At 45.1% G+C, this 14,336-nt stretch overlaps 1 long non-coding RNA gene and 1 pseudogene across 2 annotated transcripts in view; both read right to left on the minus strand.

Annotated features, from left to right (window-relative positions):
- Positions 1-8,632, minus strand: part of LOC146195162 (cytochrome P450 3A31-like) — a 29,815-nt pseudogene extending 21,183 nt beyond the window's left edge. The window contains exons 1-5 of the transcript XR_014705702.1: positions 8,623-8,632; positions 8,190-8,314; positions 4,720-4,845; positions 1,544-1,787; positions 350-477 (exon numbers count right to left, since the gene is read on the minus strand). The product of XR_014705702.1 is annotated as a cytochrome P450 3A31-like (transcript). The remainder of the gene's footprint in view (positions 1-349; positions 478-1,543; positions 1,788-4,719; positions 4,846-8,189; positions 8,315-8,622) is intronic.
- A 2,353-nt stretch (positions 8,633-10,985) lies between these two features.
- LOC146195163 (uncharacterized) overlaps positions 10,986-14,336 on the minus strand; it is a 51,312-nt gene continuing 47,961 nt past the window's right edge. The window contains exon 3 of the long non-coding RNA XR_014705539.1: positions 10,986-11,025. This is a non-coding gene — a long non-coding RNA (uncharacterized LOC146195163). The remainder of the gene's footprint in view (positions 11,026-14,336) is intronic.

Raw genomic sequence — 14,336 nt, forward strand, 5'->3', positions numbered from 1 at the left:
GTGAAGGTTGCAATTAAAAATCGGTAAAAAATCAAAATTCCCTAAATAGCACCTGGCGTCTTACATTTCAACGGAATGTTTTGCATACAGTCTACAATGTTCAAGCTTTTTCCACCGAAGTTAATAATAAATTTTAGCTAATTAGTACTGAAGAATTTAACTTTCGAGAAGAAAACAAAATGTCCCAGACCAGACCAGGCGACTGTCAACAGTCATCACTTGCTTACACTCGTTCTGGACAGTATAACTTTTAAAAACCTTTGTTATCTTAGAATGGGGCAGACCGCATGCGACAATTAATTTGTCAATATTGGCGCAAATCGTAAATGATAGGAAAGCACCGACTCACACCATCCATATTCCTTCGTTCATCAAAGTTGGGACCGAAATATGCAAGCACGGCGTCCATAGGAACTCCTTGCGACATCGCGTACTTAAGCAGCGGCTTGAAGAGGATAGGCAGCTCTGAGATGCAGTCTGCGATAGCGCAAAAATAATGTTCGAGATCGATTGTATGCCGCAATGATATATACCTCCCGTGCTGCTAAGGCAGAAGTACCCACAGATGCTGGGGCTAAATTTCACAACTTTCTGTCCCTGGTTGGAATGGTCCGCCGAAAAAGTTGCTCCATTCATTTGCTTGTTCCATTTGAGGTTGCCATGTTGCAAACTGAACCCCTATAGCAGTGGCAGCCGCATTAAGGGCTCTTGGACGCGCTTAGACAGTTCAGTAGAACTTACAGAAGCGACGCCTTAGCTTTTACGACATATAGAATCCACGCCTAACTGTTATTGATGTCTTGTCACAAGCAGTTTTTTTCCCTCACTATCAAATTCTGCCGTGTGAGTTCCGAGTGAGGTAGACATGACAGGCGACACACCGTTGGCACAGGCATACCTGCAGATATTAGGTGCACGCAGAGAGCCAACCAAGTACACAAAACAATCACGAACACCAACAAAACAAACGCGGCCACTACTGACACGCGCGATCGCGGTGGACACGACGCGTGAAGGAGGATGAAATCAGGTGCTCGAAAGTTTGAGAGAACACACGAACACACCCTGCGTGTTCCAAAATCATATAAAATAATGTTTTCTAGCAGTCTCTTTGCTTACCTCGTGAGGGCACTTGCGTTTATAAAAGGATAAATTGATATCTCATTTTGCCTTTCTTTATAAATCTTATTTGAGGGCGACTGCATTATCGGATCCCTCTCGTTCACATCGCACGTTCATTATGGCCACCTTTATCCAGTTTGAACCAACAAGGCTTAGTGGTCTAGGGCATGGTTGATGTTCCTTTCTCGTAATGCAAAACTCCTGGCATCAATCCCCACTCCCCCTGTATTAAGAAAATTTTGTTTTCTTTTCTTTGTTGCAGGAACATCCTGAAAATATTCGACGTCAGCCCGAATATTTTTGTCTTATACCTGAATTCATGATACCCAAATGAAATCTAGCAACATTCACTAACAACCAGAAAGTCATGTTGTCGCCTTCAAAGTCTGTTTAGGCAAGTCAAAAAGGTAGTGGTTCTCACTGGCATAGACAACGTTGGTTTCCCCGAACATGCCCGTGCACTGGCGACACTTGAGCAGGAGCTTTGAGGCCATCTCGTCACCGCGCTGCACGTCGGTCTGAGTACTGTGGAAAACTCACATGGCCACGTCCATGGCCAGCCGTTGGGCGTGATCGTGAAGGTTGGCCGCTCCCTCCTGCCTCGCGGCAGCCGCCTGGACCATGTCCACAAAGAGGTGTGCTCGGTCTTTCATTATTTCCACTGCCTGCATCCGATAGAAACACAACGGCGATGAAATACTATAATGCGCCTGCCGTTAGCTGCCAGAAGACTCAAAGGATACCGCGCTGACACAACAAAGAACCTCTCAAAAGGCAGTTTCGTGAACAAATTAACTGTTTGCTCCCCACCAGTCAGACATTGAATCTGTTTCACATCGAAAACACAGATAAGCATTCCTAATTCACAAAATTCGAAACCTTGCAACCGCAGTGAACATAATCGAAAGAGCGTGATTCTGTAGGGACTCGAAGTTAACTGAGTTTTGCGGAGGGCAACCCTATTGCGCGTTTTGTATTGAGGTTAAACTCTCTCGCTCACAGCCTACAGGTGACTTTCCGCTTGGCCTTTTCACTGGCGATCGCCAAGGTGGACTTGTTGCAAGTTACTATGTAATGGACGTTTGGCCATTTTTCAACCAAGCAAAGCCATATTATTAGTTTTGCCGAACGTTTCCGCTTATTAGCAAGAGATATGAACTGACCGACCCACTTGCCGACGTCATAGTCTTGATTAATCAATTCACTGTTGGTGACACGAACTGCACATTCTTTTAGACATAATGTGCCGCAGTGGCGTGCCACATTGACAGGCCCTGACGCCGAGCATGCGTAACACAATGCTTTGCAATGGTGGAACACGATAAGTTTAGGATCGTACACGCCTGGTCATTAAATCTGCATTGATAAAACAAACGTAAAGACACTATGAGGTCACTGACCGACGTGTACGTTTAAACAAAAACCTTCCGTTACAAGGGAACATATTGGCGGGCTAGTTGGTGGATAATAGAAGTTAATGAAAAACAGCGCAGAAACGAAGACGAGACCACACGGCACAGCGCCTGTGTTGTGTGGTGTCGTCTTCGTTTTCGCGCTGTTTTTCATTAACTACCGTTACAGGGCTGAGAAATTTCTCGAGTTAACCAGCCATTTCGCGACCCTCAAAGTCAAAAGAGGAAACTATAAGCAGGTCAAGGTCACTGCGAAATGCACACAAGGCGAACATGACACTACACAACAGAAACATAATTTTAAGAACTGTGGGGATATCCACAGCGACAATTAAGCTCCGCGTTTGAGGGCACGACGCGACGGTGTCGATGCCTCCCTTCTGCTGCCCCCTTGCGGATCACGGTTCGCCTATATGCACTTTGATACTGGATAAATCAGTATTCTTTTCATATTGACCACTGTTATCCCGTACATACTTATCACACAGTCGTATTCGTAAGTTACTAGAATGAATGAAATATCATCTAATTATGTATAAGCACCGCTTTAACCAAGTCGCATGCATGAGCGTGCCTGATTGGCTTAGGGGCAGGGTGTTTAATTTTTAATCCAAATGTCCTGGAGGACTGGATTTTGATTTGACCCTTCCAAGTTAAAGGAGAAGCTCAGATTACATTGTCTGCCATCTCAGCCGGGCCGTGTGTTCTCGAAACGCCACACAACCGGACGACCAGTACTGCACGACCACGTAGCCTGAAACAATACCATCTGGCAGATGCATGCCTGTGATTTTTCGCTGACAACGCCCACGCAGAGGTTTGGAAAATGGGGCCTTTAAGCGATAGTTTTAAATGTCCTGGTGCTTGCCTCAATCTCATTAACTAGGACTTTAATATTTCACGAGTTCTCTCTCAGATATATATCATCGGGGATTTACGGTTTGCTTCGGTGTAACGAGCGGCTCAGGCCATGAGTGACGCCGTAGTGGAGGGCTCCGGTAATCTCTTCCACTTGGAGTTCTTCAACTTGCACTGACATCGCACAGTACTTAGACGACTAGCTTTTCGCCGCCATCAAAAATCGGCCGCCGCGACCAAAATTCGATCCCGCGTCCTTGGGCACTGTAGTCGAGTGTCCTAATCATTGCACCACCGTGATGTTGGGAATTTTCGTACAATCCTGTTCTCTCAGTGTACAATTTTGTGTCTACGGTTTTCTTGTTGGCATTCTCTTGAAGGAGCACCAACTGGCTCAAGCAAGGGAGCAGGAGCAAGCACTGGATTCAATTCGTTTGTGCAACATTCAGTAAAAACAGCCTTTATTCCACGACTCTGCTTGGTTAGCACGTATATTCCGTAGCTTCTCGCCTTGTGGTATTGTCTAGTTATTACTTTCGTTTGATTATAGCCTGTTTCTGTGCAGTTGTTCATTGCGCGCAATAGGCTTCTTTTTGTCGCCTGGCATGTTCAAGGTAGCGCGTATACGATTCCGTCTTTTATTCAAGTGTTAATCGAACTGCGCTTGCACCCTGTTGGTTTGTGCGTCTCTTTGGTTAACTCTACAGAAAGGAGTACAGCGAAGCAAATGTGAAGTAACAAATTCAAGCTCTGCCGACCACCTTCGAGAAATAAACTGCTAGGATTGGTATTTATTGTTATAATCAGCCCTAGTATGACAAGGGCCTTCCCTGCATACCTCCGATTAAACCAATCCTATCAGTGGCCGCCTTATCAATGAAAACTTTCGGATCTCATTTCGGCGAACTGACCTCGCTTTCCACACCGTGCATACTCTTGACCTCTCTTTGGTTTTGTCTGTAAGGTTTAACGTGCCAAAGCAGCTCAGGCTATGAGAGATGATGTAGTGGAGGGCTCCAGATATTTCGACCACCTGGCATTCTTTAACGTGCACCGATATAAGCTCAGCACACGGGAGTCTTTTTTTTTCGTTTCCATCCAAAAGCAGCCACAGCAGCATTTTCGAACCCGCTACCATGCGTTGGTATGGAGAGCGATGTAACCTATAAGCCACCACGACAGGGCTGACGTCTTTTGTCATCCACTTTGTTTGTTCGCTCAAATCACGTTACCGCATGCTTAACCCAGTGCATTATTCTCCTGAATGGAATATCAGTGAGTGGAATTCCTAGAACAGAATGGAAGAGGGGAATTCAGAAGAACCGACCTGCTTCATGCTGGATGACTTGAATGCCGGAGAGATGAGACTCCGCAGTTCCCTCCAGGCTTTCCCCGTAATCCTCGTCAGCTTAATTTGGTTGAGAGGTAGATGCTGAGTCACTGCTGTGAACACCTGCAACGATACGGTTTTCGCGCAGACAACGTGTAGGGTTGCGTAGATTTAATTATGCGTACTGCAGCTGCGTTGATGTTCACGGGTGTCATACACCGCACCAAGATTTTTGGGACAACTTTTAACTGAGACAGTTGTGGTATATTATAAGATACTCCTATATGCGCGTTGATGGAAATGTATCTGTTTTCAGTGCGTGGGTAACGTTTGATTTTGAAGTTTCCCTACTCTTGCGACTAGTAATTGGAACGGGAAAACCTGTTTGCGAATTATTGTGTAATACTTTTATGAACATACGAAATTGTCCAAGCCTACTATGCTTAGCGAAATTTGCTTCTGAAGATTGGCCTGCGCTCACAGTAGTTAATGTTATCCATAGAAAACCAATGTGATGCGTTTTAAATAATTCTGAGGCAAATGCATGATTTTGAACATAATAATTGATAGAAACGGTTCGAGGTTCTTATGCGTACGAAATATTTGCTTCTGAAGTGTGTCGTTTACTCAGAGCAAGTAAGAGATATATCAATAAAAACCAATGTGAAGGTTTTTTGAGAGAACATTTATAAAAATGCATTCAGACACTCTCTCCCTCGTAAACTAAAAATTCCGGATATGAGGAGCCCCGTTTTAGATTTTAAAGCATCTCCCTTGCTTACTGTTATAGCTCAAGCAAAAAAAAAAAAAAAAAGTGTGAGTCCGGAAATTCGGTTTCAAAAAAAAAAAAAAAAAGATCTTTTAAGGTGAAGCATCGTTTTAGTTGCAGAGGGGGGTTCTCTGTAAAAACCATTCAGTCTCTGACTTTCAATGAAACAAAAATAAGTCCACTACACCTGGCGCCAGTTAGGCTTGCTTATACCATAAAATGAAAACATTTCTTTTGAACATTGTACACTAGCGCAACATGGGAGTTGAAGAAAGAAATCAGTGAACCATCTACCCTATGCGTTGGCTGCTTTACAATATATAGTTTTAAAATTAAATTAAACTTTTGTTCTGATTACATTGGTGGCTTATGTGGCCTCATTATAACATTATATCCCGTTACTGTGCCATTTTGGTCCAGAGTTCTCAACTGCGCACTCACGAGCGTCTACCTTGCGAGGAGTAATAGGAGGAGGTGCTATGAGCAGAGATGGTAAGTTTAGCGCAAAGCCCGCACTATGTCCTCGCTTGGTAGTTAACGCAAACACCACCAGAAGGGCTGAATTTCTGCGTGAAAGCTACCGGGTCCCTGCCGTGAGCGTAGATGACACAAGTTATTATAGCAAGATGTGGACTAGTAGAGTGCAATCTAAGCTAAGAGACGGCAAAAATCAAGTTTCTACGTTGGGCCCAAGGACATAAAACTACGAGCCTTTGCGCTGTACAGTTAGAAGAAATGTGTCACTAGCTGGGATAAAGGTACCACCGGTAAATCCTGGGAAAGTGCAGAGAAAAAAAAAAGAATGCTCGAAGCTTAATCTAGCACCGAGATCGGAGCAGAAAGTCAACGCACGTGCTCAACACCGGCAGAGCCAGGGCTAGAGCGAGGACAACAGAGTGTGTTCTAGCGTAGAGTAAATTGTAAAGCGCTTTCCTCGCTATTTTATGTCGTCAATATCACTCCACCGAAGAAAAACATTTGTGCACGCGCCTCCTATCTTCCTTTTTTATACGTCCTTTTATAGCCACGTAACGTAACACGACAGCGCTTTGTGTTAGATATTCGTAATGCACGTCAACGGTTTACGTCCTTTTTTTATCTTTCTCTATCGCCTAACAGGAAGTTATACCATATTTTGTTTTATAAAAGACACATCCGCGGCTGCAATCTGAAATGAGAAATCCATTAGTTTTTGGGGTAGCGGTAGATTTCGTGGCATAGAGCTATGGATTCGTTCGTTTATTTTAGATCGCAGCGCTGCAGGGCCAGATATATGGGTAACCGCGCTGCCAAAAGTAAATTTTTGGAGTAATTTTTATCTGTATTTCAACAGACGTGAACTTACTAATGGAAAACCCAGTTTGTGTTCAGTTGCGTTAAAGCCTAAAAAAAAAAGTAAAGGGGAGGGAGGGGGCCGAGGCTTAAAGGAGATTTTCCGTGTGAAATTAGGTTTTGGTCCCCAAGAATGTCTCTACAAGTTTCGTCATTTTTAATTGCCGTTCTTTGTTTAACATTGAATGATTTGAGAGCAACGTTAGACAACCATTGTTGAGGCCCCACAAACTTTGAAAAGTTCGGGTGCTCGCGTAGAACCTGACACTTGTGAAATAAAAAATCCACTTCGTTATCAGTGCGATTAGTCATACCCAATCTGTAGTCTGCTTCATCTGAAGCAAGATAAACGACAAGACAACGGCGTTAGCCAGTAGCTCTACGGAATCCTGAGAATGCTAGGCGTGCAGTTTCGTTGGGTATTTTTAAAAGTGAGTCATTTTCTTTGGCCCTCATTGCGAGTTTGCGTCGTATTATGAAGTGCCGTTTTCGCCCTCATGTCGAGTTGGCGGATTGGTGAAGACATCGGAACCGGATGTCAGCTTGATTACCACCACTTAGGGTTCCGTGGCTTCACTAATCAGATAAGGTCCTCTTGCTTCCTTTGAAGACAGCTCTGGAACCCATCCAGGTGTAATGGAATCGCAGTTTTTATATGCTTGACAGATTTATTCTCTACGATAAGTTCGTGTTTTTGGAAGACTTTGCAGATTTCTAGGGGGAAGCTTGAGCGAGATTTCAACAGAGTTGAAGGACTCGAATGCATCGTGCTTGAAGGATAGGCATATCAATTTGTTTTTCGGCGGCATTGAACTGTGGGTCGAAAATTTTTTTTTTTTAATTCGCAGCAATCGTTAGACTTTTCCTTACATCAGGCATGTAGTGCAGAAAACTGCCACCAGGGCAGTGCAAAGGACGCCCTAACAGTCGCTCTCTACGGCAACTGTTTTATTTAACGACGGCCATTATTTAGCGTTACAAAAAAAGGCTTCCTATCCCTTACCTGTAGCTTTCACACGTTGAACCCATTTGTGTCCCTGAAATTCTAAACCTTTTTATATGTGCTTAAAACGAAAATTTCATTGTAATTTGTTTGTAACTGCAGTTTGAAACCCATGAATCAGGTCTCCAAGCTGCACACAAGTATCTCCCAGTGTTGTATTTTTCTCGGATAGTTGACGCAATTCTATTTGCGGGGGCCAGCTCGAATTGTGAGACGCAGGGAGGCACGCAACACAGCTTTGCGTTCTATATATGTCTATACGTCCGGTACTTCAAGCTGGCAGCTGAAGGTGGAATCTGCCAGCATTTTGTATTCTTATTCTGGCACAATGAAGGCAGTGGCTATAGCAAACCCAGTCCTCACCTGTCTGCCGGTAACCTTCTTGCTATCTTTAATAAACACTTGTTTGATCATCTCAAGGTCTCTCGTCAGCACTGCCGGTATGGTTCCATGGAAGTACTTGAAGTAAGAAACACCAGCACCGGTCTCTGGGCATTGATAGAGGAAAAATGAATTCCATAACCGCCATCAAGTTTCATGCACAAGCTAGGACTTGCAGCAAGGAGTGTTACTTCTCCCTGTAAGGCGCACATTGACGAATATCGCTGAAGCCCTCTTTCGCGATATCTTGGACAAGTAAGTTTTCATCCATAGGCCTTCTGAAATAACCAGCATCGCTAATCAGCTCTTCTAAAATTTTCCTTTCTTACAGTTACGTATGGCATGCTACCATACGAACACGGGCTGCACTTCTACACCCGCGACAAAGCCGGAACATACCATGATACCTGATTACCTGGATTCATCGCCAAGTATGGAATATTCAACCCCTCTTCTCCCATATTCAGACAAAATATCTGTTACATAAGAAATAGCGCGCCAGCGCCAACTCTGTTATCGGAATTTGTGAAAAATACCTTCCCTTTCCCCTCGCTCTAACAGCTCGACCGCAAATCAAAAAGAAAGTAAAGCAGAAAACAGAAAAAAACTTGTTCGTGCATCCGCAACCCTCCGAATATCGATCGCCGTTTTTCATATCTTCTGTTCTCAAGCCTTATCTATCTCTGCGTCCTGAAGCAGCACGAGCGAAAAAACAAGTCGATGAAAATCTCGGAGATGCCCCGCAGATTCAGCATAGAAGCCGATTTCAGAATTTTTGTTCAGCATGGCATAGCTTAAAGGAGTATAGACATGTACATTTTCTGTTCCGGTATGTTTGCTTTAATCGATCCGCAGTGGTCGAAAACAGAGGGACTGCGACCCAAAAAGCCCCAGCACAGACCAATTAATTCATTATTAACGCATTTATCAGGACCAGTTTCGGTTTCGATCTCTCCGGACACGAGCGCGCTGACGTCAAAGATACGATGGATGGATGGATGGAATGGGGATGGAATATAGGAGCGTCCCCTTTGAAACGGGGCGGTAGCAGTAGCTATAATGCTCATTTTTCTCCATATATCTTAATTATTGATTTATAATGGTTAACTAAACCACCATTCTATTTATTAAATTTTGTTCCTACATTACTAACATTATGCCACACGAGCGCCCCCTACTGGCAAGGTTGGTGATCGCGTAAACACAAAATCTGATGACGCATTCGAGTCGCGTTTTTCGTCTGCTTGCTGTCGTACGTGCAAGAAAATATCGTCGTCGAGCAACGCTTCAGCGTAGCCGAATTAGGACGTTGTTTCGCGCCCAATAGCGTGGATGTTACTAACATTGCCGGAAACTTTAATCCCTACCCGTTCGCCTGCGACTCAAGCGACGAAGCAGGAATCAGCAGCAGCCACAAAGGCTTGTTGGGTTGACGCGCAGGAAATGTCACCTGATAGGAATGTTGAACAAAGGAACCGTGAAGATGTCGTTTTATTGGTCCGCTTGGCCAACACTGTGAGCCAAGCTGTTTTAAAAAAAATGTTTTAGTAATGACGCGATCAGCCACCGTAACCCGTAAGCTCTCCCGATGGCTCCCGTGCTCACGCCTGTTCACGCGCTGATTGGTCCCGACGCGGCAGGCCTGCGTGCCGCCGTCCAAGCATGTGGCACCATCTGGCGCAGTCAAGGCAATCTGGGGGCGTAAAGCCGTGGCTGCCACGATCAGCTCCCAAGTCATAGCTGCCTCATAGCATCCGCTATCGGTAATCTAGCTATCGCGGATCGCTGTTCATTTGTTTACATAACTATTTGTACAAAGGACTATGAGTCACGATTACGTTGCGAGGATTATTCGGCCAATACGAAGGTCCTGGTAGAAATAATTACAGTGATACAAGCAAACTTTTTTTCCCTACAGCTGCTGCCCGGTGCGACGCACCTGATGTCTGCTAGCTCCGCTGCTGAAGGCGTCGCGCAAAGCAAGGAATATTTTACGAGATGGGCTTGCCAGTAAAGCGGCGCTAAACTCCGACGTTTATTACAGCGTTAGCCTGTTCCGAAGCGCCTTTCGCTGGGGCTCCGAAGTGACACCAGCTAGGGCTAGCGACGTCTAGGGTAGGCGGGGAGCGGCGCAGTATGTTCCCGGCGCGCTATCGAGAGGCACCGTTGCCGTAAGCCCTGCACTTGGGCAGGCATGCTGTCGGGGCCTGAGTTTAGTAGGCAGTCTCCATACGTACACCGGTGAGGTAATTGTAACATGCACCAACGATGAAGCCATCGAGGGAAGCGAGCAGAAGCGTAGTCTTTCTCAGGGCAGCACCGGAAGCGGCAGCGGCGCTGTTCGAGTCCGGCCATGTGTCGCCACTGCTCTTTGCTTTGCCGACTCCACGTCATAGTTGTTTGATTACGTCATGTTGTTTACCTATGCACACGTTTTCGTCACAACGATGTTGATGACAATGGGTTTTGAAAAACGAAGTAATTGCATGGCTTGTTTTTAAAATCAAATTAAAATATCTTCGTGGAAACGTGCGAGGTTGGGATTGCTTGTGGAGCATCTCTGTGTAACCTGGAAAGCAATCGTATTCCTTCCAATGCTTCAAAAATGGTGACTATACTCTTTAAATGACAGCTATACACTGTTCGGCTTGTTGTACCACCTTCAGTATAGCAGGGACAAAGTAATTATGTACGAATAGTCATCGTTTGTGTTCAGGGGATTTTCCCCAACATGGCGAAAACTAGAATCGTTAGGTGATATTTACCCAACAAGGTCTCCATACTTCGTGCTCCATTCTTCAAACACAGCGCCAGTTCCCTGAAATATCCATGAAGCGTGTTTAAAGAGATCGCATTAAAAAGGGTTCGTCAGCCGAAGTGAAACGAGATGTTCGCTCGCGACATACGAGAGCGCGAGATACGACGAGATGTCGCAACTTAACATCTTAATAGCCACCTGAGATGAATATCACAACGTGTGGAGAAATGCGGATATTTGGTCGTGGCAGTCATTCTATATTACTTACTGTTTCTGTTAACGGACTTATCCACTGCCCAAAAAAGCACTTGCCCACATTATAACACCAACGACAACGCCTTTTCTCGGCGGGGAACTTGAACTGGACCATATTTGGCACAACCCAAAATAACTAGCACACATACCTCCTCCTTAATCAAACGGCGCATTGGTTAAGGTTTTTTAATTCAAGTAGCGAACCGTCTTTTCCACTTGTATCACGCATACCCTCACCTTGAAAGCGTTTCAGCGACTTCGGAGGTACAGGCAGAAGCAACAGAAAAGGGAACGTGTAAGCACGTGGGGATACAAGCAAACTGGGCGCATATGGCTATTCGAAAATCTGGGCGCGCGTCCGGTCGCAAGCACGGCAATGCATGCGTGCAAATTTTAAAGTGGTAAGGGTAAGAAGAATAGGGACTTGGATCCTTGATCGAAATACGGGGTAAACAGGTACATTGTCGTAAAGAGCTATCGCACCAGGTTCAAAGCCAGAGCATGACAATGCGTACCTCGGGTGTATATAAAACCCACTAGCGCACGATCATTTCAAATCATCATGGGTTCTGGTGTTCCCTTCCATATTATTTCTACATATACGCGCTTCAACATCAGTCCTCGAACGTTGTAAAAGGTGACCTTGATCAAAAGTTCAGCGGGAGGTTACTATGGTTCGGTGGCAGACTTTGCACTGGGGCCGAGGACCTTTTATTGATCCTTCGCAACTACAGCATCCTCCAGCATGGAGCCCTACTTGCACAGGTGGCCGCTTTATTCAGAACGCAGTGCAGACAAATGGGATGATTAGTTGCCAAAGATAATGCATGACACTAGAGATGATCGATGACCGTAGTTCTATCGATTATCAATATGGCCACTGACGGTGACGCACGGAATGGCTGCGGATAATCTTGCAGGAAGGTCTGATGTAATCCCCTTTGTAACCACACCTTTTGTTTATATTCGTACTGCTCAGTTTTATATACTGTGCGCACGTTTCCTTGATATATAGTCTGGATGCATAAAACAGTTCAACGATTCCGGCAGGGGACACGCTTTACCCCATATGGAATCCAAGTTCATTAAACCAGGAGAATGCCACGGCGAGAGCGAGGACAAGGCGACAGGGATTTAAAATGTAGACTAAAAGAAAGCCAACAAAACAAGAACCATATGCTTAGAGAAATATTTGTGGACTAAGTGGGGCACAAGGGAGTAATTACTCCTCGACATCCACCCAAGCGCAGCCATGCGGATGCAAATGAAAGCTATACAGCTTTTTTACAACTTCGTAGTTGAAGAAAAATTCGTCCGGGTCCGGGGATTGAAATCGGCACCACTGCTTTTCCAGGACAGTCGCTCTATCGACTGAGCTAACCAAAACGGTCAGCAGATCAGATGGTAGGGTGAGAGCGATTTGATCTGTAACTCGAATTGGGAAGGGTAATAAGAGAGTAATTGTCAGAGTAAGTTCTGAGAAAGTTCCCTTATTAGAAATCTACTCCACCTTGGGGGACTCCCCTAAATATCTGACCAAGTAGTGCATAATTGTGCCGTACTCTACGCGCTCACTGCCACGTACAGCAGAAACGAACCAGACGTAATTATTACAAGAAACGTCGCTTTTAGTGCAGATAATTTGATTACACGGACAGATTGCTCGTTAACCGAAAGAAAAAAGAAGCATGCAGGCATACCTTATCACCCATACTACTCGCACTACGTGAGACGGATCCGTAGTTTCTGGTTTCAAGGCAGTGTGACAAATACTTAGCTCAGTTAACTCAAGAATAATGAGGAGAGGGCAGTGACCCGGTTCGGTTTGTAGCTCGATGTCTCAGCAAACTGGTCGCAACGCTCGACAGCCCATGTCGCAGTGAAGAGTCTTTCTCTGTTAAACTGTAAATCGTCTCTGCGGCAGCGTGAGACCTCGACTTATAAGCTACGGCTCTTCTCAGTCGATGGCTGATCCTAAGAAAGACGACACCGAGGCAGTATGACCTTCCACCAACTGAAACGGCTGCCTACTAGGACAGGTCACACTTCACCATGCAGGCTTTCAAGAAACAGTTTCTTAGTTCTTAAAACGAACCATTATTTTTCAGAAGCGCTTTGATCGGGGCTGTGATGTAGGGAAGAAGAGGGCTGAAACATCTTACAAGGTTAGTCGTGCCAAGCTGCCCTCTTATAACACTCACGTATTCAGGTGTTGGCAGCGTGATCATACCTCCATATTTTGTGGATTAGACCTTTTGGCCCACCGAAATTGCCCGCAACTTTATTTGCAGAGGAAATACTGGGTCGTGCATTTTAAGGGTGAACACGGCTGAGCGTAACCAAGCTTCGCGGAGCGCCAGTGCATCCGGTGCGGTCGCGCTTCGAAGCGAAGCCGCGCTGGTGCGAATGAACCTAGGGGAGGAGCTTCGCGTCATCTGCTGCAACTTGCTTTGCAGCAAAGCACACTGAGATACGTGTCGGCGTCCGATGTCGGGAGCACGGCCCAGAAAAGCGCACTTCACTCAGTTTGGCATACTGCACCTGGTTTACCTTGTAGCGTTAGCACCGCTTCTTGGGCTAGTTGGAGCATAATTGAATTGGTGAAAAAATTGTGCCGAACCAAACACACCACAAGAAAGAAGACGAGACACGAGAGATGTGTCTCGTCTTCTTTCTTGTGGTGTGCTTGGTTCAGCGCAATTTTTTCACCAATTCAAATTACCTTGTAGCGAGTGAACGGCTAGTTGCAATTTCAATTAACTGCATGAACTGAAACACACTTCTCACACCACGCAAACTAACTTTCTTTAGACGTGATGAGGGTGGAGGAAATACGATGTGTTCCCTCGCGCTCAGTACTAGCTTCGTGTCATTTTTTTTTTCTCTGTGGTTCGGGCTATGCGTGCTTTACTTAAGTGGGAAACCTCATAAATCCATAGTGCACTATTTCGCAACTCACTCGGCGACTTATCAGATTTAATAAAAAGGATGTAAAGAAAATAATTGAACGGATGATTTTTGGCGTAAGAGTAGACACGATATCATCTTTAAAAACGCCTTTTCATTCTGTAATTTTTAAAGCGAAAGCCTTTCCATTCTTACGAAGCAAAAATGTG

This window comes from Amblyomma maculatum, chromosome 3 (genome assembly GCF_055883805.1).
Source record: "Amblyomma maculatum isolate TAMU_Amacu chromosome 3, ASM5588380v1, whole genome shotgun sequence".
Lineage (NCBI taxonomy): Eukaryota > Metazoa > Arthropoda > Arachnida > Ixodida > Ixodidae > Amblyomma > Amblyomma maculatum.